The 20,908-nt window shown below is 48.4% G+C and overlaps 1 protein-coding gene across 5 annotated transcripts in view; it reads left to right on the top strand.

Moving 5' to 3' along the window:
• Positions 1-20,908, top strand: part of g (adaptor-related protein complex 3, delta 1 subunit-like garnet) — a 354,723-nt gene that overhangs the window by 195,586 nt on the left and 138,229 nt on the right. The window lies entirely within an intron of this gene.

Genomic DNA, 20,908 nt, shown 5'->3' with positions numbered 1-20,908 from the left:
AACATAAATGTATAACACGGAGATCTCGCAGAGGGAGACACTTTACCACACCCACCTGGAGGAAATCGGCAGTTGCCTTTTCCTGTCCTCCTCACCATTCTATGTCTTTCTCTCCCACTTTTCCATCTTTCCTGTCTTCTGTTCATTTCTTTTAACTTCCTATTTCCTGGCGGCAAGGGTTAACCTTGTGTAATATATCCAGTCTTGGGTATATATATATTAGGCTATAGTGGGAACGTACCGCTGGCGTACGCAGAATAGAATTTTTCTAATCCTGTGACGTCCTCAGGTTGGGCTCCGAGGTGGGCAGCAGGCATTCCTGCCGAATACAGTAATCCTATACAGTCGAACCCGACTATATCGAACCCGTTTACATCGAATTATTCCTTATATCAAACAATTTATGGACACGGTATAGTTACAATGAGTATATATAGCAAAAATTATGCATACATCGAACAAAACTAATAGCGACTCCCGATATATCGAACGTCAAGCGGCGGAAAGTGCCCCCGGAAGTTGGCTTTCCCTCGCGGTGAAGGGAAAACCCGGCGGCGCGGCTCCATCCAACCGCTCCCCCTATGCGACCGCGCTACCTCGGAGCCGCCGACACCTCCCTACAAAAAATGATCCTGGCCCGCCCGCCTGCAGCGCTTGCCCAGACAGCCAATCAGAGGCTCTTGTGCCCTCGTCATGCAAGTTGGCGAAAGTGCGAGTTGTCTCGCTGCTTATCTGATTCATTGTGTGCGCCTTCTCCCGCAGTGTTGCCGTGATGAAGCGTCAGAATTAGCCTTTCGTCGTGAAGCTCGAAATCATAAACCGGGTCGAATGCGGTGACAAGTCGGATGTCTCTGCAACGTACAAGATTCCGAGGTGCACTCTCGGCACGATCTTGAAGGGGGAAATTAGGGCTAAAGCGGCCTAACTCGCGACCCGGTGCCCGTAGTGCCCGTGGCGCCCGACGCGTATGCGCGGCCGTGTACGAGTGGTTCATCCAAAATAGCTTCAGCCGTACCGACTTCCGCGTGCTCGGTGATGACTGTAAATTCTGATTAATGCGACGAAGCCGTTGTCGTTGTTGCCGAGGTTTGGAGCCAGCTGTCAGAATTTCCGGAAGCTGTTGACGAATCAACGGTGCGTGAGTTAGTGAGCGCAAATGATGGTGTCGCGACCACGGTAGAGCCCGGAAACGAAGACTACATTGCCGACATCGTGCCGAGCACAACTGAAAATGGGCACAACGAGGAAAGCAACGACCATCTTTGGCCCACATCCTCCGAAGTGCGCTCGCACTAGTCCGGTGCTTCTGTGCGAAAGCGGAATGTTGCGGCCTCAGCTGCTCCGACTCCTTAGACAATGTGGGGAAGTGCGTGCCTCGCATGCAGCGAAATTGCCCAAGCAGAAGAAAATGCAGGACTGTTTCGTGCGAAACGAAGCTAGTTTCATCAATAAAGTGATTTTATAAATGGTATGTGCATTTATGACATCCAATTATTTAGGAGGCTTATATCGAATTATGCTCTGTATCGAACTGATAGGCGTTTTTTTGCGAGTTCGATATAGCCGGGTTCGACTGTATATGGCTTCAAATTTCCCCCTACTCCCTGATCGCTCCCTGAAAAGGGGGCGCACCGATGAAACCTTCAACTTTCTCTTGAAACCAAAAGAAATATTTCCCAAGTACCATGAAATACATAGTCAACATGAAAGCAAGACAGTCCTTACAATATCCCCATTTGTTGTCGCAAAATGTCTGACAGAAGCAATAGGCTCTGGTTACAAAGTAAACTAAGATGAGAAGCGGCGACCTTCTGCTGGAAGTGCGTGACAAGCTCCAATACAGCAAACTTACCAAACTTGTTGCATTTGGTGACATTCCTGTCTCTGTGGGCCCCCACTAGTCAATGAACACTGTACGTAGTGTCATTTCTGATGACGACCTCCTTGAACTTAGTGAGAGCGAGCTGTTAAAAGGATGGCAAGAACAAAACGTGGTAAAGGTGCAACGAATTAAGTTAGGGCGCGATGACAAGGAAATTCCAACAAAGCATCTAATAATAACATTTGGAACAAGTGAACTGCCTGATTCATTAGAGACGGGATATTGCAAACTACGCGTACGACCGTGCATTCCCAATCCGCGCCGATGCTTCAAGTGCCAGCGTTTCGGGCATGGGTCTTAGAGCTGCCGAGAGCGTGCTACTTGTGCAAAATGTGCATCTAAAGACCACACATCAGACACCTGTTCTTCCACAACCCACTGCACTAACTGTGACGGAGACCACCCTGCCTATTCGCAATCATGCCCGTCATGGAAGAAAGAAAAACAAATAATCGAACTGAAGGTCAAATTAAAAATTTCTTTCCCAAAAGCGCACAAGCGATTTTCTGTCCACAACCATTCGAATCTGTCCTACAGTGATGTGACGTGCCGGGGGCAGTGCCACATCCTCTGGCGGCCGCGCAAGTCACACGGAGTGTGACGGTGGCTACGCCATCAGCCCCCCTGGTGAAAGCAGCCACTGCTCTTCTGCCCCCTACCACGAAGGGCCAGCAGACCTCCGGGCCTGCCGGTCCCAGGGCCACTGCTCGTGCAGACAGGCCCAAAAAACCCCGTGAGCGCCCGCTGAGCGGGCGTCATCCATTGCCTCTGACAAGGCGATGGATGTAACAAAAACTTCTCTGGCGTCTCAGACGCCAAAGGAACAGCGTTGCTCCCTGGAGCACGCCAACAAAAAAAAAATACTCCGCATCAAGGGACCTGGGAAGGTCTCGTGAGCCAACTTAATTGATATCTCTTGACACGCACCGTAAAACACTTCCAATATAGCCACACAGATAATGCATTGGAATGTGAGAGGTCTAATACACAATCTTGATGACATTAAGGAACTCCTTCGCAAGTTTAATCCAAGGGTGCTGTGTGTGCAAGAGACACACCTCAATCCTTCACATACTTTCTCAAACAATATGCCATTTACCGTAAAGGTCGCAATGACGCTTACGCCTCGTCAGGCGGTGTTGCTATTATGGTTGATAAGGGTATCACCTGCCAGCATTAGCATCTTCAAACGCCCCTTGAGGCAGTGGCGATCAGAGCCGTGCTATTTGATAAGCTAGTTCACAGTTAGCTCTCTCTACATTCCTCCGAGCCATCAACTTTCCAGAGCAGACTTCGAGAGCTTTATTGCAGAACTCCCTGAACCTTACATTGTAGTAGGCGATTTAAATGCACACAACACCCTTTGGGGAGGTTCTCGTTTTGATACGAGAGGGTGCTTATTAGAAAGTTTCCTTTTATCTTCCAATGCGTGGTTACTAATCAAGAAAGAACCCACATTCTACAGCGTGGCAAACAAAACGTTCTCATCTATTGACTTAAGTATAACATCAAGTACACTATCATGAGAAGCCAACAAACACTGACACCAAGGACAACATAGGGGAAATGACTTTGTTCTTAATAATGGACTTCCATTTATTAAGAACAAAGTAATTTCCCCTATGTTGTCCTTGGTGTCAGTGTTTGTTGGCTTCTCATGATATGACTAATAAAAATCGGGCCCCTCGGATAACCCCCTTTCTTCTTGTTTATCAAGTACACTAGTGCCATACCTGGAGTGGAACGTGATCAGAAATCCATACGTGAGCGACCATTTTCCAATTGTCATAAAATCAACAAAATGTGATGAATGCTCTCCATGTGTCCCTCACTGGAAAGTCGAATCAGCTGACTAGAAACATTATAAAGAACTCATCCGCATGACTTGGGAAGACATCTCTGCACTTTCTATTGATGACGCCGTGGCATATCTGACAGCATTTATTGTTGATGCGGCGTCACTATGTATCCTTGAGTCAAATAGATCGCCCTTCAAATGACGTGTTCCCTGGTGGAATGCGGAGTTTAAAGGGACACTAAAGGTTACCAGAAAGTCAAGTTAAAGTGGTAGAGCAATGTTCTAGAACGTCTAAGGTGTCAATATAATCGCGAACAGAGCTTTAGTAACCGAGAAATTGAGGTAAATGCATGACACGATTTGAGACCCCCCAGCGACATTCCGGTACTAAACCGATGACGGAAGGTCTCCCCGTAATTTATGTTACTAATACTCAACTACTCGTATTAAAAATATCATTTCATTCGATTATAAGACGGAAGAAAATGCTACTTGTCTACATCTACTCGATTCTAACAAAAACTAAGATTTTGACGTTACCCTTCAGTAGTATGGGTGGTTGAAAGGTTTCGTTTTCGCTCGACTCTGCGCGCACGACTCTGCGCCGCGCCCGCTTTGGAGTTTCAGTACTTTCGTTATCGCGTCGTGCTGTGAGGGTTCTGCTGGCTCGCGAAACTTTCATTTGGAACAAGCAGCGAGAATGCCACGTCCATGTGATGTCGTGGGAAGCCCTCGTTGCTTTCCCGCTCCGGAGAGCCGGTGTTGAGGCCGCCGTCGTAGTACGCAACGACGCCGGCAGTGCGAGCCCTCAGTAGCAGGTCGCGCTCGTCGGTGCTCAAATTGCTGAAGTTGAGCCCACCATCGCGAGCCAATCTGTCGGTGTCAGGGTCCATTGCGACGAGCATCGAAGTTTGCGTCATAGAATGAAGTACCAGCTTATGGGCGTCTTGCGCTGGAGCTTGAGGTATAGTAGTGGCGCCTGGTGGCAGTGCGGGAAACGACATCTGGGTCGGCTGTGGCGAAGCACGTTTCTAGGCCGAGTTTTGCGTCGATTCGCACTTTTTTATGCCCTGTTGCGAGTGCGGAAAGGCTCGTCACTTCTCACAGACCACGCCGACCACGCTGTGAGCTCGCCGCAGCCTATAGTTTAACGAAAACGGACTTTCCGTGTGCCGTGGGACGTAATGTGGGACGTAATTAGTTTCTCCTTCCGCTAGCCACCATACTCCCGCTTTCGCTCTGCTGTCGGCTCTGTCTTGGCTCTGTTTCTGGCCGCGCGTTTCCGTTTTGCACAGAAAAGCCGTAGCGCCGTCTACGGACGCCGTTCTACTCACCGATGGCGCAACGTCACTATGAGACCATGATGTCAGTTCTCCTCGATCGGAGGGCAGGCGATTTGAACTGCGCTAGAGGTACGCAGACGCTTCAGAACGCATTTTCTCTTAAAATAAGTCTCTCCTTGCCACGAAACAAGCGTTTCGAGGTTTCTGTGATGGTATTTCAACAGTCCACGTTGACTTAATAGTAACCTTTAGTGTCCCTTTAGAGTTTAATGAAGCTCGTAAAAATCAAAATAAGGCTTGGAGTCACCTTCACGAATCTCCAACTGCCGGGAATCTGATCAATTTCAAGAAAATAAAGTCACTGGGTAGAAGAACACTCCACCGGGCCAAACGGGAAAGTTGGCAAAAATACATCAGTAGCATCAATTCATATACAGACGAACGGAAAGCCTGGAATATTATTATTATTATTATTTGTTTTGAACACATATAGACAGATAACAGGAAAGGGAAAGCGAGGAGCAGGCTGGCAACTGCCACCGAAAGGGGCACAACGGGTCAACAAATCAAAAGGCCGCGGAAGTCATCCTCTACCTTTAGTAAACACAAAGGGGACACTACTGAGGACCAAGCTGATTCGCTAGGGGCACATTTTCAGTACATCCCTAGTTCATCCCATTACTGAGATACATTCCTAAGATGTCAGCGACAAACGAAACGACAGCTTCTGAATCAGAAAGGAAATAAAAATGAACCTTACAACTGACCATTTCATCATCATCATCATCAGCCTGGTTACGCCAACTGCAGGGCAAAGGCCTCTCCCATACTTCTCCAACAACCCCGGTCACGTACTAACTGTGGCCATGTTGTCCCTGCAAACTTCTTAATCTCATCCGCCCACCTAACTTTCTGCCACCTCCTGCTATGCTTCCCTTCCCTTGGAATCCAGTCCGTAATCCTTAATGACCATCGGTTGTCTTCCCTCCACAATACATGTCCTGCTCATGCCCGTTTCTTTTTCTTGGTTTCAACTAAGATGTCATTAACTCGTGTTTGTTACTTCACCCAATCTGCTCTTTTCTTATCCCTTAACGTTACACCCATTATTTTTCTTTCCATAGTTGGTTGCGTCATCCTCAATTTAAGTAGAACCCTTTTCGTAAGCCTCCAGGTTTCTGCCCCGTAGGTGAGTACTGGTAAGACACGGCTATTATACACTTTTCTCTTGAGGAATAATGGCAACCTGCTGTTCATGATCTGAGAATGCCTGACAAACGTACCCCAGCGCATTCTTATTCTCCTCATCATTTCAGTCTCATGATCCGGATCCGCCGTCACTACCTGCCCGAAGTAGATGTATTCCCTTACTACTTCAAGTGCCTCGCTGCCTATTGTAAATTGCTGTTGTCTTCCCAGACTGTTAAACATTACTTTAGTTTTCTGCAGATTAATTTTTAGACCCACTCTTCTGCTTTGCCTCTCCAGGTCAGTGAGCATGCATTGCAATTGGTCCCCTGAGTTACTAAGCAAGGCAATATCATCAGCGAATCGCAAGTTACTAAGGTACTCTCCATTAACTTTTATCCCCAATTCTTCCCAATCCAGGTCTCTGAATACCTCCTGTAAACATGCTGTGAATAGCATTAGAGAGATCGTATCTCCCTGCCCGACGCCTTTCTTTATTAGGATTTTGCTGCTTTCTTTATGGAGGACTACGGTGGCTGTGGAGCCGCTATAGATATCTTTCAGTATTTTTACATACAGCTCGTCTACACCCTGATTCCGTAATGCCTCCATGACTGCTGAGGTTTCGACACAATCAAGTGCTTTCTCGTAATCAAGGAAAGCTATATATAAGGGTTCGTTATATTCCGCACATTTCTCTATCACCTGATTGATAGTGTGAATATGGTCTATTGTTGAGTAGCCTTTACGGTATCCTGCCTGGTCCCTTGGTTGACAGTGTGGGGTTCTCATCCCGTACTCTGAGAACAAAGGAACGAGAACACAGTAGTGCAAACAATCACAAGGGCATTTATTGCACCTTTCATAGATCAATGCCAGCTAGCCGAGTTGCTATCCACAAAACATGCCGATGGTCGCGCAACAAATCTAGAAGTCCGACTCACCGCGACCGGAAGTGAGCGAAAATGTTGGCCCCATGCTGGATCCCAACGCCTGGTCGTTCGCGTGTACAGTCACGCGAATCGTGGCGCGTTCGAAGGCGGCCACGCGAGGCGGTCTCGCAGAAGCATGGGTCAGCGCGCGGGACGTCCTTGCTGTTAGCCGACCCGCTGGGAAAGAGAGCAAGCACTGTGTCTCCCGGCGCCCAAGTCACCCCGCAGCAGCGCGACACTCGTGCCATCTCTCGCACTGCGCCCCAACCACATCGACCGCTGCGGGCATCACGCAGGCCACGCGGCAAAGCCGCACTACGGGAGACGCGCTGTACGGGAAAAACATCGGGGCACGCGAGAGTCGCGCATCCCCACAACAGAAGTCTAAGGTGTTCCTGATTCTATTTGCGATTACCTTAGTAAATAGTTTGTGGGCAACGGACAGTAAGCTGATCGGTCTATAATTTTTCAAGTCTTTGGCGTCCCCTTCCTTATGGATTAAGATTATGTTAGCATTCTTCCAAGATTCCGGTATGCTCGAGGTCGTGAGAGATTGCGTATACAGGGTGGCCAGTTTCTCTAGAGCAATCTGCCCACCATCCTTCAACAAATCTGCTGTTACCTGATCCTCCCCAGCTGCCTTCCCCCTTTGCATAGCTCCCAAGGCTTTCTTTACTTCTTCCGGCATTACCTGTGGTATTTCGAATTCCTCTAGACCATCCTCTCTCCCATTATCGTCGTGGGTGCCACTGGTACTGTATAAATCTCTATGAACTCCTCAGCCATTTGAACTATCTCATCCATATTAGTAATGATGTTGCCGGCTTTATCTCTTAACGCATACATCTAATTCTTGCCTATTTCTAGTTTCCTCACTGTTTTGGGGCTTTCTCCGTTCCTGCAAGCATGCTCGTTTCTATCTATATTATACTTTCTTATGTCAGCTATCTTAAACTTGTTGATTAACTTGGAACGTTCTGCTGTTCTATTCTAGCTGTGGGGTTAGAGGCTTTCATACATTGGCGTTTCTTACTCAGATCTTCTGTCTCCTGCGATAGCTTGGCGGTATCCTGTCTAACGAAGTTACCATTGACTTCTATTTCACACTCCTTAATGACGCCCATAATATTGTCATTCATTGTTTCAACACTAAGGTCCTCTTCCTGAATTAAATCAGAATACCTGTTCTGTAGCTTGATCCGGAATTCCTCTATTTTCCCTTTTACCGCTAACTCATTGATCGGCTTCTTAAATACCAGTTTTTTCCGTTCCCTCCTCAGGTCTTGGCTAATTCGAGTTCTTACCATCCTATGGTCACTGCAGCGCACCTTGCTGAGCACGTTTACATCTTGTATAATGCCAGGGTTAGCGCACACTAGGAAGTCTATTTCATTTCTAGTCTTGCCGTTTGGGCTCCTCCACATCCACTTGTGGCTATCCCGCTTGTGGAAAAAGGTATTCATTATCTGCATATTATTTTGTTCTGCAAACTCTACTAATAACTCTCCCCTGCTATTCCTGGTGCCTATGCCATATTCCCCCACTGTTTGTCTCCAGCCTGCTTCTTGCCTACCTTGGCATTGAAGTCGCCCATCAGTATAGTGTACAACCGACCATTTAACATGGTGGAATTTCAGGCTGCACTGAACTGTTGCAATAAATCAGCTCCTGGAGGCGATCGAATAGTTTATGAGATGATCGAACACCTACATGCCGAAACACACAAAACACTGCTATTAATTTTTAATTCCATATTCTCTGCCAGTTATATTCCATCTGCCTGGAAGCAAGCAGTCATAATTCCTATTCTCAAAGAGGGCAAGGATCCAACTTCGGTCACCAGCTACAGGCCTATAGCCCTGACAGGCTGCCTATGCAAACTCTTTGAGAAAATGGTGAACAGACGCCTAATTCATTATCTTGAAAGCAACAAAATACTAGACCCCTTGCAGTGTGGTTTTAGGGAGGGTAGATGTACGACAGATCACCTTGTCGACATGGAGCTGAATATCCGAGATGCCTTCGTGCACAAGCAGTTTTTATTGGTGGTATTTTTAGATATGGAAAAGGCATACGACACAACCTGGCATTTTGGAATTCTTCGTGATCTGGCTGGTATGGGTGTCAGAGGCAATCTCTTGAACCTGATTCAAAGCTTCTTCTCTAATCGTACATTCCGTGCGAGGGTTGGTAAAGTGCTATCTCGTCAATATTCGCAGGAAACAAGTGTTCCACTAGGTGGTATGCTGAGCTGCACGCTCTTTTGTAAAAATGAATTGCCTCTATAGCGTCATACCACGAACAATGTTTTATTCAGTTTATGTGGATGACGTACAGATAGGATTTAAATTAGGCAATATCTCTATCTGTGAGCGTCATGTACTGCTTGGCCTAAACAAAATATCTAAGTGGGCTGACGAGAAGGGATTTAAGTTAAACCCCCCAAAAAAGTGCATGCGTTCTATTCTCTAAAAAGAGAGGTAAATTACCTGACCCTATTGTACATCTTAATGGTCAGCCGCTATCTGTCAGCGGCGAACATAAATTTTTAGGAATCATCTTAGACTCGAAACTAACATTTGTCCCTTACCTTAGGTATCTGAGAGCGAGATGTCTAAAAACAATGAATTTACTAAAGCTCTTGTCCCGCACATCTTGGGGAAGTTATAGGAGATGCCTTTTGAGCCTCTACAAAAGCCTTATACGGTCCCGCCTCGACTATGGAGCAATAGTGTATAGCTCTGCTGCGCCTAGTGCTTTAAAGATGCTAGACCCCATTCCCCATTTGGGTATACGCCTGGCTACAGGCGTTTTTAGGACAAGTCCCATAGAAAGCCTGTATGTGGAGTCATTACATCTCCAAAGGACATATTTAACTTTTTCCTATTGCTCTCAAGGTGAAATCAGACGTGCAGCATCCATGTCAGTTATCTATTCGTGAAGTCACTGAAGTGTCTACAGCCAGGTTATTTCGTAACCACCCAGCTATTAGAGCTCTGTTGAACCTGCGTTTGATAACACTGGCAGAAGAAACAAGTTTCTTAGTCCCAGAGAATGTCCTAATGGCACCCACCTGCCTGCTCCCACCATGGAAATGGCAGACCATTGAATGCGACGTCTCTTTCATTGAAATATCTAAGAGGGCGCCAGAAGCACATATACAATTCCATTTTCGTGAACTTCAGGAGAAGTACTCCTGTACAGAATGCTATACAGATGCTTCCAAGTCCTCTAAAGGAGTTTCCTACGCAGCTTTGGGACCTTCATTTTCAGTATCTTGGGCACTAAATCCACACACAAGTGCCTTTACAGTGGAAGCCTACGCTATACTATCGGCTATTCAAAACATAAGGCTCACAAAACTTGCTAGGGCTATTGTGTTTACAGATTCATTAAGTGTAGTCGGAGCCCTGCTTAGTCCAAGAAAATATAAGAACTCAGTTTTTAGTGAGCCGTACAGTCTGTTGTGCTCCCTACATATGTGCAATCAAGTGATTATCATATGCTGGGTACCTGGTCACAAAGGTATAAAAGGCAACGAAGCTGCTGACCAAAGCGCTAGGTCAGTAACTTTTAGCGATGCAGATGCAAATATCCCCATCTCTGCCACAGACCTAAAGCCTTTTCTACGCCGTCAATTGAGGAATCATTGGCAAGGCGAGTGGGATACACAAGCAATGAATAAGCTTCACATAATAAAACAAAATCTGGGGAACTGGATAAATGGGAAAATAGCAAGGTACAAGGAAGTACTTCTTTGCCAATTAAGGATAGGCCACACATGCGGTACCCACTCTCATCTCTTGACTGTGTGTGACTCTAACTTGTGTTAAGTGCGGCAATAGTCTCACAGTACTCCATGTTCTTATTCAGTGCCCTGCAATAGAAACAGAGAGGAAAAAGTATTTCCCTTCTGCATATTGCGAGGATATACCTCTTCACCCTGCATTTTTTCTTAACGATGAACTGCTTTTTAATCTGCAAACAGTCTTGGACTTTTTAGCCGAAACCAACACCCTGAAAATTATTTGGCCAGGCAACCTTTAGCACATGACTAACAGCCCTGCGTTCAAGGGCTCTCTTGAAACTCTGGTGTCAGTGTTATGTTTTATTGCATCATGTTTTAACGAAAGCCCATTGCCGTAGCCCATATCACATCCTAGTCACCGTCATTATTTTAGCACCTATGTATTCTACGCCACTTACAGCTACAGGTTTTAGGCCCTTTTACAACCATGTCACATCTTCCATGAGGAATTCATTGTGCACGCCATCGATAATACATTGTCAACATTACCACTTGTCATGGTGCTTTTTGACCAAACCTGGCCCTTGCGCCATAAAACACCACACATCATCAGCGTATAATATTGTCACGTGGTAGTGACGGCCACAAACGTAGCAGAAGTGTAAATGGCGAAACTAAATCTTTATTGGACGGACCTGTGCCTAGAAAAACAGGCTACACTCAAAGCACAATTATAGTGGCAAACGCAGTCGGCGATCGTTGAAACCTCCTGTGTCGGTCAAGCCCGTTCGCTTTTATACATCAGCCATCAAAGGCTCCAGAGTAGCCACTGGTGTCCGCGTGTCTTCCAGAAAGTTCTACACAATTGTCGTCGCACATGCAATCAGATTACACAAGCTTCGGTGACAACAGACAACACATAGAACCATCAATAACATTTGAGAAACTTCTGATACATGCGGCTTGTCCCGCACTTGGTGATAACATCTATTAGACGGTGAAAGCGGTCACCCAATAAATATAAACAAGTAAGCGTGTCAATGCCCCCTCTCAAAAAGCATCGTCCCAATGCTACGAGAATAACAGGAGAGCGAAAGACAAAAGGACACTCATTAAACAAAAGTAACAAAACAACAAAGAAACTAAGTCCAAAGTAACACAGCAAAAAAATAAACAAAACAAAAAACTTCAAAGTTCACCTATTCAAAGTCCCAAAGCTCGTTAGTGCTGGTAGAATGGCTTAAGTCGCACAACGTGGACTATTTCAGATCGTGAGCAGCGCCGCGTGATAGCGAAATGCCATCTGGCACGGCCTCATAGTCTAGTGTGCCAATGTGTTGGATGATCTTATAGGGTCCAAAATAGGGGCATAAAAACTTCTTACTAAGTCTTCGTCGGCGTATTGGGGTCCAAACCCAAACACGGTTGCCAGGCTGATATTCCACGTATCGTCATCGAAGATTGTAGTGCCGGCTATCAGTCCTCTTCCAATTCTTGATGTACAGGCAGGTGAGCTGTCAGGCTTCTTCGGCGTGCTGGAGATAGGCATCGTTGTCAAGATTCTCTTCGACGGTGACGTGCGGCAGCATGGTGTCAAGAGTCGTCGTCGGGTTCCTTCCGTAAACCAGCTTGAACGGTGTTATTTGAGTTGTTTCTTGCATTACCGTGTTATAAGCGAAGGTTACATATGGCCAGACCGCATCCCACGTCTTGTGCTCGACATCGACGTGCATTGCTAGCATGTTGGCGAGGGTCTTGTTCAGCCGCTCCGTAAGACCATTCATCTGCAGCTGGTAGGCAGTTGTCCTCATGTGGCTTGTCTGGCTGTATTGCAGAATGGCTTGGATGAGCTCTGCCGTAAAGGCTGTTCATCTGTTGGTCATGAGGACTTCTGGGGCAGCATGTTGCAGGAGGATCTTCTCGACGAAGAATTTCGCCACTTCGGCTGCACTACCTTTTGGTAGAGCTTTTGTTTCGGTGAAGCGGGTGAAGTAGTCTGTTGCCACGACGATCCACTTCTTTCCAGATGTTAAAGTCTGAAAGGGTCCCAACAAATCCATCCCGATCTGTTGAAATGGCCAGAAAGGAGGCTCGATCAGCTGTAGTAATCCCACTGGCCTTGTCAGTGGTGTCTTTCATCGCTGACAGTCTCGGCATGTTTTGACCTAACAGGTAACGTCGGCGGTCAGCACAGCCAGTAATACCTTTCCTGTATCCTCGATAGCGTACGGGAGAATCTGAGGTGCCCATTGGTCGGATTGTCATGTAGGGCATGGATTACCTCTGGACGCATTGCTGAAGAAATAACAAGAAGGTAGTTGGTGCCGACAGGTGAGAAGTTTTTCTTTACAAGCACCGTATTTACTCGATTCTAACGCGCCCTCGATTCTAACGTGCACCCGTTTCCCTTTAGTCCTTTACAGTACTGCGCACCTCATTCTTTCAAACAGAAATACAACTTTCTCTCATTTGGAAAAATAAAATATATACCGTATAATGCGGAATATAGGTCGAGGCGGAATATAGGTCGACCCCCTTACATTGAAGCAAAGAAGTCAACATAAAAATTATAAGGCACAAAACTTCGTTTTATTTAGTGGTGCCGCCAGACTCGTCACCTGCTCATTCGTTTGAGCTGTCTGAACTCTCGTCCGAAGACGACTGCTTTTCACTGGCTGCGTCCCACAAGATGTCATCCTCGGTGCTGTCCAAGGAGTTGCTAATGCAACACTTCTTGCATGCCCGCACCACCATATCGTCGGGCAGCGAGCGCCAAGCCTGCGACACCCATGTGGCCACAGTGGCGAGAGGCGGCCTGCGCAGCCGGCCGGTTGGGGTCGTCGGGTTGTCTCTGGGCATCCACTGATTATATTGTTCACGGGCACGGTCTTTAAAGCGCTTATTGAGCACGACGTCCAGTGGCTGAAGTGACGTCATGTCTCCCGGAATGACGGCGAGTTCCGTCCTCGCGTCGCGGAGTGCCTGCTTCACACCTGCTCGTCTTGGATGCCCACGTGCATCCAAGACGAGCATGCTCGGACACCGCAGAGTGCGCCGGGTTGCTGATTCCAGACAGTCTTAATCCAATTGAGCATGAGGGCCTCGTACATATAGCCCTTTTCATTCACGCGAACGACATCCTGCGGGAAAGCCTCTTTCAGCAGCGTCTTCCTCTTGAATAATATGTATGGGGGCAGCTTTTTGCCGTCTGCAGTACACGCGAGCATCATCATGAAGCGCGAATGCTCGTTCCCCGTAGAAAGAAGCTTGACTTCTTTTGCGCCGCGTTTGCGCACTGTGGTGGGCGACGGCATGTCGAACCACACCGGCATTTCATCAGCGTTGCCGATCTGTCCCAATATGTAGCCATGCTGCTGCCGGAGACGGTTAACATAGCACTGGAATTCGACCAGCTTGTCCTCGTATGCCTCTGGCAGCTTCTGGCAGATTGATGTGCGCCGTCGAAGTGCGAATCCCTCGCATCGCATGAAGCGATGAACCCAATAAATGGAGCCCTTGAATTGTTCCTTGGGCAGTCCGGATTCTCGGGCGATCTCAATAGCTTTGATGCGGATGAGTTCTGCTGTCACTGGCAAAGATCTGGCACGATGCTCGCGGACGAAATCCGCCACCGTCTTCGAGCTCCGGGTGCACCGCGCCATAGAATAAAGAACCGCGCCATGACCGGGCGGCGCCCGCGAGTTGGGCCGCGTCGGTCACCAAGGCGGCGATAACGATGCAGATGCCGAAAGGTCTGCGCTCCTACATGTTGCCAGACGACTATTCATGTTGTGCCAAGGGCCGGTATATAAGTCGAGGGGTGAACTTTTAGTAATATCTTTTGGAAAAAACCTCGACCTATATTTCGCACTATACGGTATACTTACTCCAAATGCACTAAAGTTGTGATAAAAATGAAAGGAGTCGCAGTTTTGCCCAAAAGGCGAAGCATAGGTTACGATAGCAAATTAGTAGACAGCTATACGAAAAGTAAGGATAGTAGTTTTTGTAATAGCTACGATGAGCAACAACGAAGGTCCAGCAGAAAACATGCTTTTTATTTTACAGAGCATCACATTCTTATCGCCCACTGCTAGCGTGTCGTGCGCAGCTTATCAGGAGCATGGAATGACTATCAAAACAGCGGCTCGCTAGGCGCTCGCACTATCACATCTTGTCCACCTTTAGATAACATTATACAGTCATTTCTTGAAGTCTGATGATCTGAACCAATCGGGTGGCAAACGCGTACGCTTGGTACGGCGTGGAGGCACCACAGCGTAGTCGTTGGCTGACAGTGAGGACTCCTGCGAATCCTCTGAGATTAACTCACATTAACCACATTAACACATTAACCACATTAACCTCTGGAGAGGACGTTTACCTGGTGGACCCCATTACTTCCTCTGGTATCATCTTCAGCAGGCAAGAACTACTAAAGGCGCACCAGAGCGAACCATTTAACATTGAATGGCTCACAGAGTCGAGCGAAGCCGTCAGGCGCGCACGTGCAGCTTGTATTGCTGTTGACGCCGAGTGCGATACCGCTGGTATTGTTGCTGGCTCGTTGGATATGTAAGTGCTTGATTCCCATGGAGTTCTCCATCACTGTATCCCACCTGAGGAGGCTCCCCAGGAGTCTTTCAAGGTGGTGATACCCTGCAGTCTTAAGAAAAGCCACCTTGAGCTATTTCCACGACTCGCGGTTGACCGTACATACGAGTGGTCTTAAGACTTTCCAGAAGTTGTGCTGCTCTGTTACCTGGCTAGGCATGAAGCGCGGCACTCTTCACTGTGCCCGCTCATGCCGTGTGGGCCAATGGGTGAAGTGTCGCATGGGCAGACCCCCCGGGATCATGCAGCCAATCGACAGCCAGCCACCCTGACAAGTCGTGCGCCTATGACATTATGGGATGCTTTCGCAGAAGCTGGCGAGGCTACGTTTTTCTCCAGGCTGTCGCAGCAAACTTCACGAAATGGGTTGAACTTTTTACCTTTCGGAAGTTAATGGCACGGGCAATCTGGGTCAGGTTGACCGAGTTCTTTAACTGCTTCGGCTTTGCGCCGGAGCTTATATTGGACAACGCGTCCCACTTCATGGCCAAGGTGTTCGTGGATGTGTGTGCTGCCTTTGGCATTAAGCACCGCAAAACAACCACATATCATCCACAGGCCAACCCGACAGAGTGCATTAACCGGAACCTCAAGCCCTTGCTTGCAGCCTTTGCCCTGCAATACAGGGATTGGGATGTCTGTTTTAACAAGATAGGCTTATCCTTGCAGTCTACGTTGAACTGTTCGACTGGGTACACGACGACTTTCCTCAACTTCGGGTGGGAGCTGCCAAACTTCATGTATTGCATTCTGCGGACCACAGCAGGGCATGCGCCACGGATGGACGCAGCCCTTGACCTGGCCTGTTCCAACCTGGCAAAAGCGCGAGCTGGACAGAAAGCTTAATACGACTGGTCTCATAGGGACGTGCACTACAGTGTCGGCTATCTTGTCCTAAGACGCAACCATATCTTGAGTGATGCTGCCAAAGGCATCACTGCATCCCTGTCGACCAGGTTGTTGGGCCCATACCAAGTGGAGACCAAAATGTCCCCTTTGTTATACAAGCTGGCTGACTCCCAAGGAAGGATAGTCGGTGGTTCAGTTCACGTCTCGGACGTCAAACCTTTCGTTGCCAGAAGCAGCGACTGGGGAAAAGGGGCAGCGGTCAACGAATCGCAGGCAAACCATGACACGGCTGGCCCTAGGCCACGCCACCGGTACAACCGGCGGAAACGCACCTAAGCAGCTTTTCTCCCGCCAGCTCGTAGCCAGCCTTCATTCCCTACCACGCAGGTGAACGGAGAAATGCAGCTACAGTGCAAGGGCACACATTGAAGCAATGACAGGCCCTTCTGACCTAATTTACCCTCGAGTGCTGACCCAGCCTTTTAGTGACACGACTAAGGAATTTCCCCTTCCCAGCAGGTAGATGGACGTTATTCCCTACCACCGTGGTAAATGGAGAAAATCAACGGTTGGCGTGCGCACGTTCAATCGGTGACGGGCTCTTTTAGCCCAATATACCTTATTGTGCAGTCCCGGCCCGTGCTGAACGCCAGCCAGAGGTGAGAGAACTCCCCCCCCCGACCACGATTACTTACCAGGCTGGGGGCTTACCTCTCTAAGTACTAAGTACACTGGAGCAGAAGGATGCGTGCTTCCTTCTGGCACGCATCCTTATTGGCCTAATGCTCCTTCCCATCTAGCCCCAAGGACTACTCTGATTGGGTCACTTTGGTGGCACATCAGAGGCTGCACTTTCCTTTATGCATTGCGTGACCCTCATCGCATCACTTTCCTTGTTTGCTTGTCCGCTAGTGACTTCCGTGATGCCCTCAAAAAAGTCGCTGTACCCTGCGTATCGCCACTCAAAGCCGCTACCATACTCCCCTTGAAGATCAAAGCCGAAGCTCTGCGCAGTGGCTCCTGCTTGTGACATCAAGGCTTTGCATTGCTCCTCCAAGCCGGCCCAGAAGTCACCCAGGCCAGCACCTGCCCATGCACCCTCTACTCCTGCTGGCCACTAGAAGCAGCTGTCTTATCGGAATGTGGCTACGCAGGCCTTCCAGAAAAGTCAGGAGGCTTCTGTGGCATTTGTCTCCACTCAGCGTTGGCGATATCAACGGAAAGTGGAAATCGGAATGGTGTTACGGGACCACCCCCACCCTTTCCGGGGCCGCACTCTCTCAGACCAGACCCAGGCGACTGGTGCTGCAGCAATGCCGGTGGAACCATCGTCAACATTCTGCAACACGTCTGGGGTGCTTGTCATGCACCCGGCGACACATAACTTGTGGCTGGTGCACAAGGCCAAGGCGGAAAACATGGGAAAAAGGGTCCAGCTGCACAGCCTGCCTTTGCCCCCGAATGGCTGCACTCGGTTGCTGCAGCCCTCGCGGCTGACCCAAACTTCATGGCGGCCATTGCGGCAGCTACTAGTGCATCGACTCCGTCCGCGAAGGGGGTGGACTCTTGGCACAAGCGGGCAGTTGACATGGCCGCGGAGGATGAAGATGCTTGCGGTTCACCGGGTATGGACTTGAGTTTTCTGGATTAAATGCCGGAAATAAAGGTGACGGTTGCTCAGACAGGCGTTGCGGTTTCTCAGGCTGGCTGCGTTCTTTGGGAGGGAAAATGTGGGGATCGAGGTGCCCTCCCGCGCCTCGTTCACCAGCCTGCGCGTTGTGCTTAGCTCGATCTCCGGGAACCGCCGCTGTGACATCAACATGGCACCCACCGTGGTTGCTCAGTGGCTATGGAGTTAGGCTGCTGAGCACGAGGTTGCGGGATCGAATCCTGGCCATGGCGGCCGCATTTCGATGGAGGCGAAATGCGAAAACACTTGTGTACTTAGATTTCGGTGCACGTTAAAGATCCCCAGGTGGTCGAAATTTCCGGAGTCCTCCACTACAGTGTGCCTCATAATCACAAAGTGGTTTTGGCACGTTAAACCCCATAATTTAATTTCTTAAGTGACGGCAACATGGCGAACACTGCTACTTTGCCGAAGCTAATTTCCTTCGCAAACCGTGCCTCTTCCTCCCAGGGTCTAATCGCTGTGCGAACAAGTGTTGCTGGTGCATGCCATGATTGGGCTCTCGAGTGGTGGCCCCCGGGTGCCCTCTCCACCCGAGCTCTCTTCGGCTGGGCGCTTTATCGCAGCGGCAGATGCTCACAGGCCCACAACAAGGTGGTTACATTGGACCTTTACTCCCGCAACTTCTAGTTCTCATGCTTGGTGGACCGCTTCCTGGTTAGCCCTAGTGCAATGGGCACGCGTACTCGATCGGTCTTGTGGTGAGCCTTTGCCCATAAGTGCTGTGAATGTCGCACTGTGCTGTATCTTGGGTGATTGAACCCGTGTTTGTTGGCGATCTGACTCTGGAGCCTTCTCTGTGCCGTGTCGGAGAGCCGACGAACCCTGCCATAGCGCCTTTGTTCGTTGCGGTGTGGAGGAGTGTCGTGCCCTTTCTGGACTGTCGCTCGTGCGGTGAGCTTTGTGCAGACCCATCTCCACAGTGCAGGACGCTCATGAAAGTCTGTAGGAAGCTATTGCAGAGCAGGTCCTATGTAGTCAGGGTCGATTCCTGGTTCTCAAACCACGTTCTGGCCGGATCTTCTAAGGCGAAGTACACGGATTGCAGCTTGTCATCGGAGTTCCAGCTGTTGAATTGAGCAACCCTTTCGTATTTCCAGCCTGTTATCCGGGTCTTCAAATGATAATCCCCGGAAGGTCAGTGGCTCCCTGGGATGTTGCAGCGCGGTTGGGGACACTAGGGCTGCCATTGGGGTTGTTGGCTTGGCCACGATCTTCTTGGTTGTCTCGGGTATAAGTCTGTGTTCCGGGGGCAGGTGTTGTAGCCTGTGGCTTGCTCGATGGTCGGGTATAACGGTGGTGCTATCTTCGCGGTCCGGGCTTGCATCACGACTTGTCGGGGGATTCGGTACATGAAATCAAAGCACCTCCAGCAGAACTCACATAGTAGTGACGATCACAAACACAGTTGCAAAACTGTAAATGGTGAAACTAAATTGTTATTGGGTGTACCTGTGCGCAGAAGAGCAGGCTACACTCAAAACACAATGATAGCGGTGAACACAGTTACAATTGTCGAAAGTCTGCTTTGTCGATCAAGCGCGTTGGCTGTTACACATCAGTGATAGAAGGCTCCAGAGTAATCGCTGGTGTCCACGTGTCTTCCAGAAAGTTCTACACAATTCACGTTGCACATGCAATCAGATTACACAAGCTTCGGTGATAACCGACAGCACATAGAACCATCGATAATATTCGAGAAGCTTCTGATACGTGCAGGCACGTCCCGTGCTGGGTGATAACATTTGTTTGGCAGTGAAAAGCGGTAACCAGATAAACAGCTACGTGTGTTAATATCAGCTCTTTGTCCAAATTTAGAGGTGCATATTCTCTTTATCATAATATGTTTAGTGGTGCGCAAATACTGAATTATCACTGAATAGAATTGTGAATGTTCCACTAGTTGAGTTCACAAATTGAATACAGTGAAAACTGATTTTTCTGACATGCTTGATAATACAAGCACCTTCATGGCACTGCCATGTACTCCATAGAGCTAGTGTATCAGGATGACTGAAATTTCTGACACTGACACCATCTGCTGTCCAATCTTTTGCGACTGTGCCATGACTGGAGGTTCGGAACAGCATTAATCAAAGCCACCACCACCACCGTTTTGACTATCACGCATCCTCAAACTGGCACTCTCACACGCCAATCAGCTGGCAGCAGTAGCCACTGTGGTCATTGTAGCCATTTGTGTTTGGCCAAATAGTGTTAGGTGTGTGGTCATGTGCTCATTTGTGGTCATGTGCTTATTTGCGGTCGTGTGCTCAATTGTGGTCATTTTGTGCTGGCACACACTCTACAATGCTAGGCCTAGCTGTTTTGGACATTTGCTAAGAAAGTTCCTGCTGTTCGGTTCCGTGTTCTTCATTCAAAGGATTCGTTGCTGTCAGCAATGGTGCCGACTCCATCTTGGTCATCCTCACCAATGGCTTGCCACATGCCAGTTTTTTATGTCAGCTTTTCCGCAATACAGCGATACGACGCAGTCAAGCATATGCAGGTTGTTGTAGTGAAGCATACCATGAGGGGAAAGGAACCACTGTCACAGGACATAGTATGTGTTCTTTGGTTATACATGCGTGCACTCACTGTCTCCTTCCACAGTACAAGCACTGAGGTGCCTAATAACTGCTGGCAGCCATTCAAAGCTATATTGAACATGACTGTGGTAATATGAGCCCGCAATAAAAGGCATGCATTTGCTTTTTCGGATGCTTTCGCAGTCCATAGGGAGCCCAAAAAAACCAGATGACTATATTTGCTGCTCAATTTTTCAAATGTTTGGCATACTTGATGAAACACCCAGAGTGGTCAGCCCCTTAATGTGCATAGCCTTTTCACGGTGCATGTTCTAAGTCGGTGCAAGGTTGGTCAGCCGATAGGGCCGTTTGAGATGATAACCTGATGCAGACAAA

This window comes from Dermacentor albipictus, chromosome 9 (assembly GCF_038994185.2).
Source record: "Dermacentor albipictus isolate Rhodes 1998 colony chromosome 9, USDA_Dalb.pri_finalv2, whole genome shotgun sequence".
NCBI classification, from domain to species: domain Eukaryota; kingdom Metazoa; phylum Arthropoda; class Arachnida; order Ixodida; family Ixodidae; genus Dermacentor; species Dermacentor albipictus.
The sequence above is the reverse complement of the archived record's forward strand: the minus strand, read 5'-3'. Positions and strand labels throughout refer to the sequence as shown.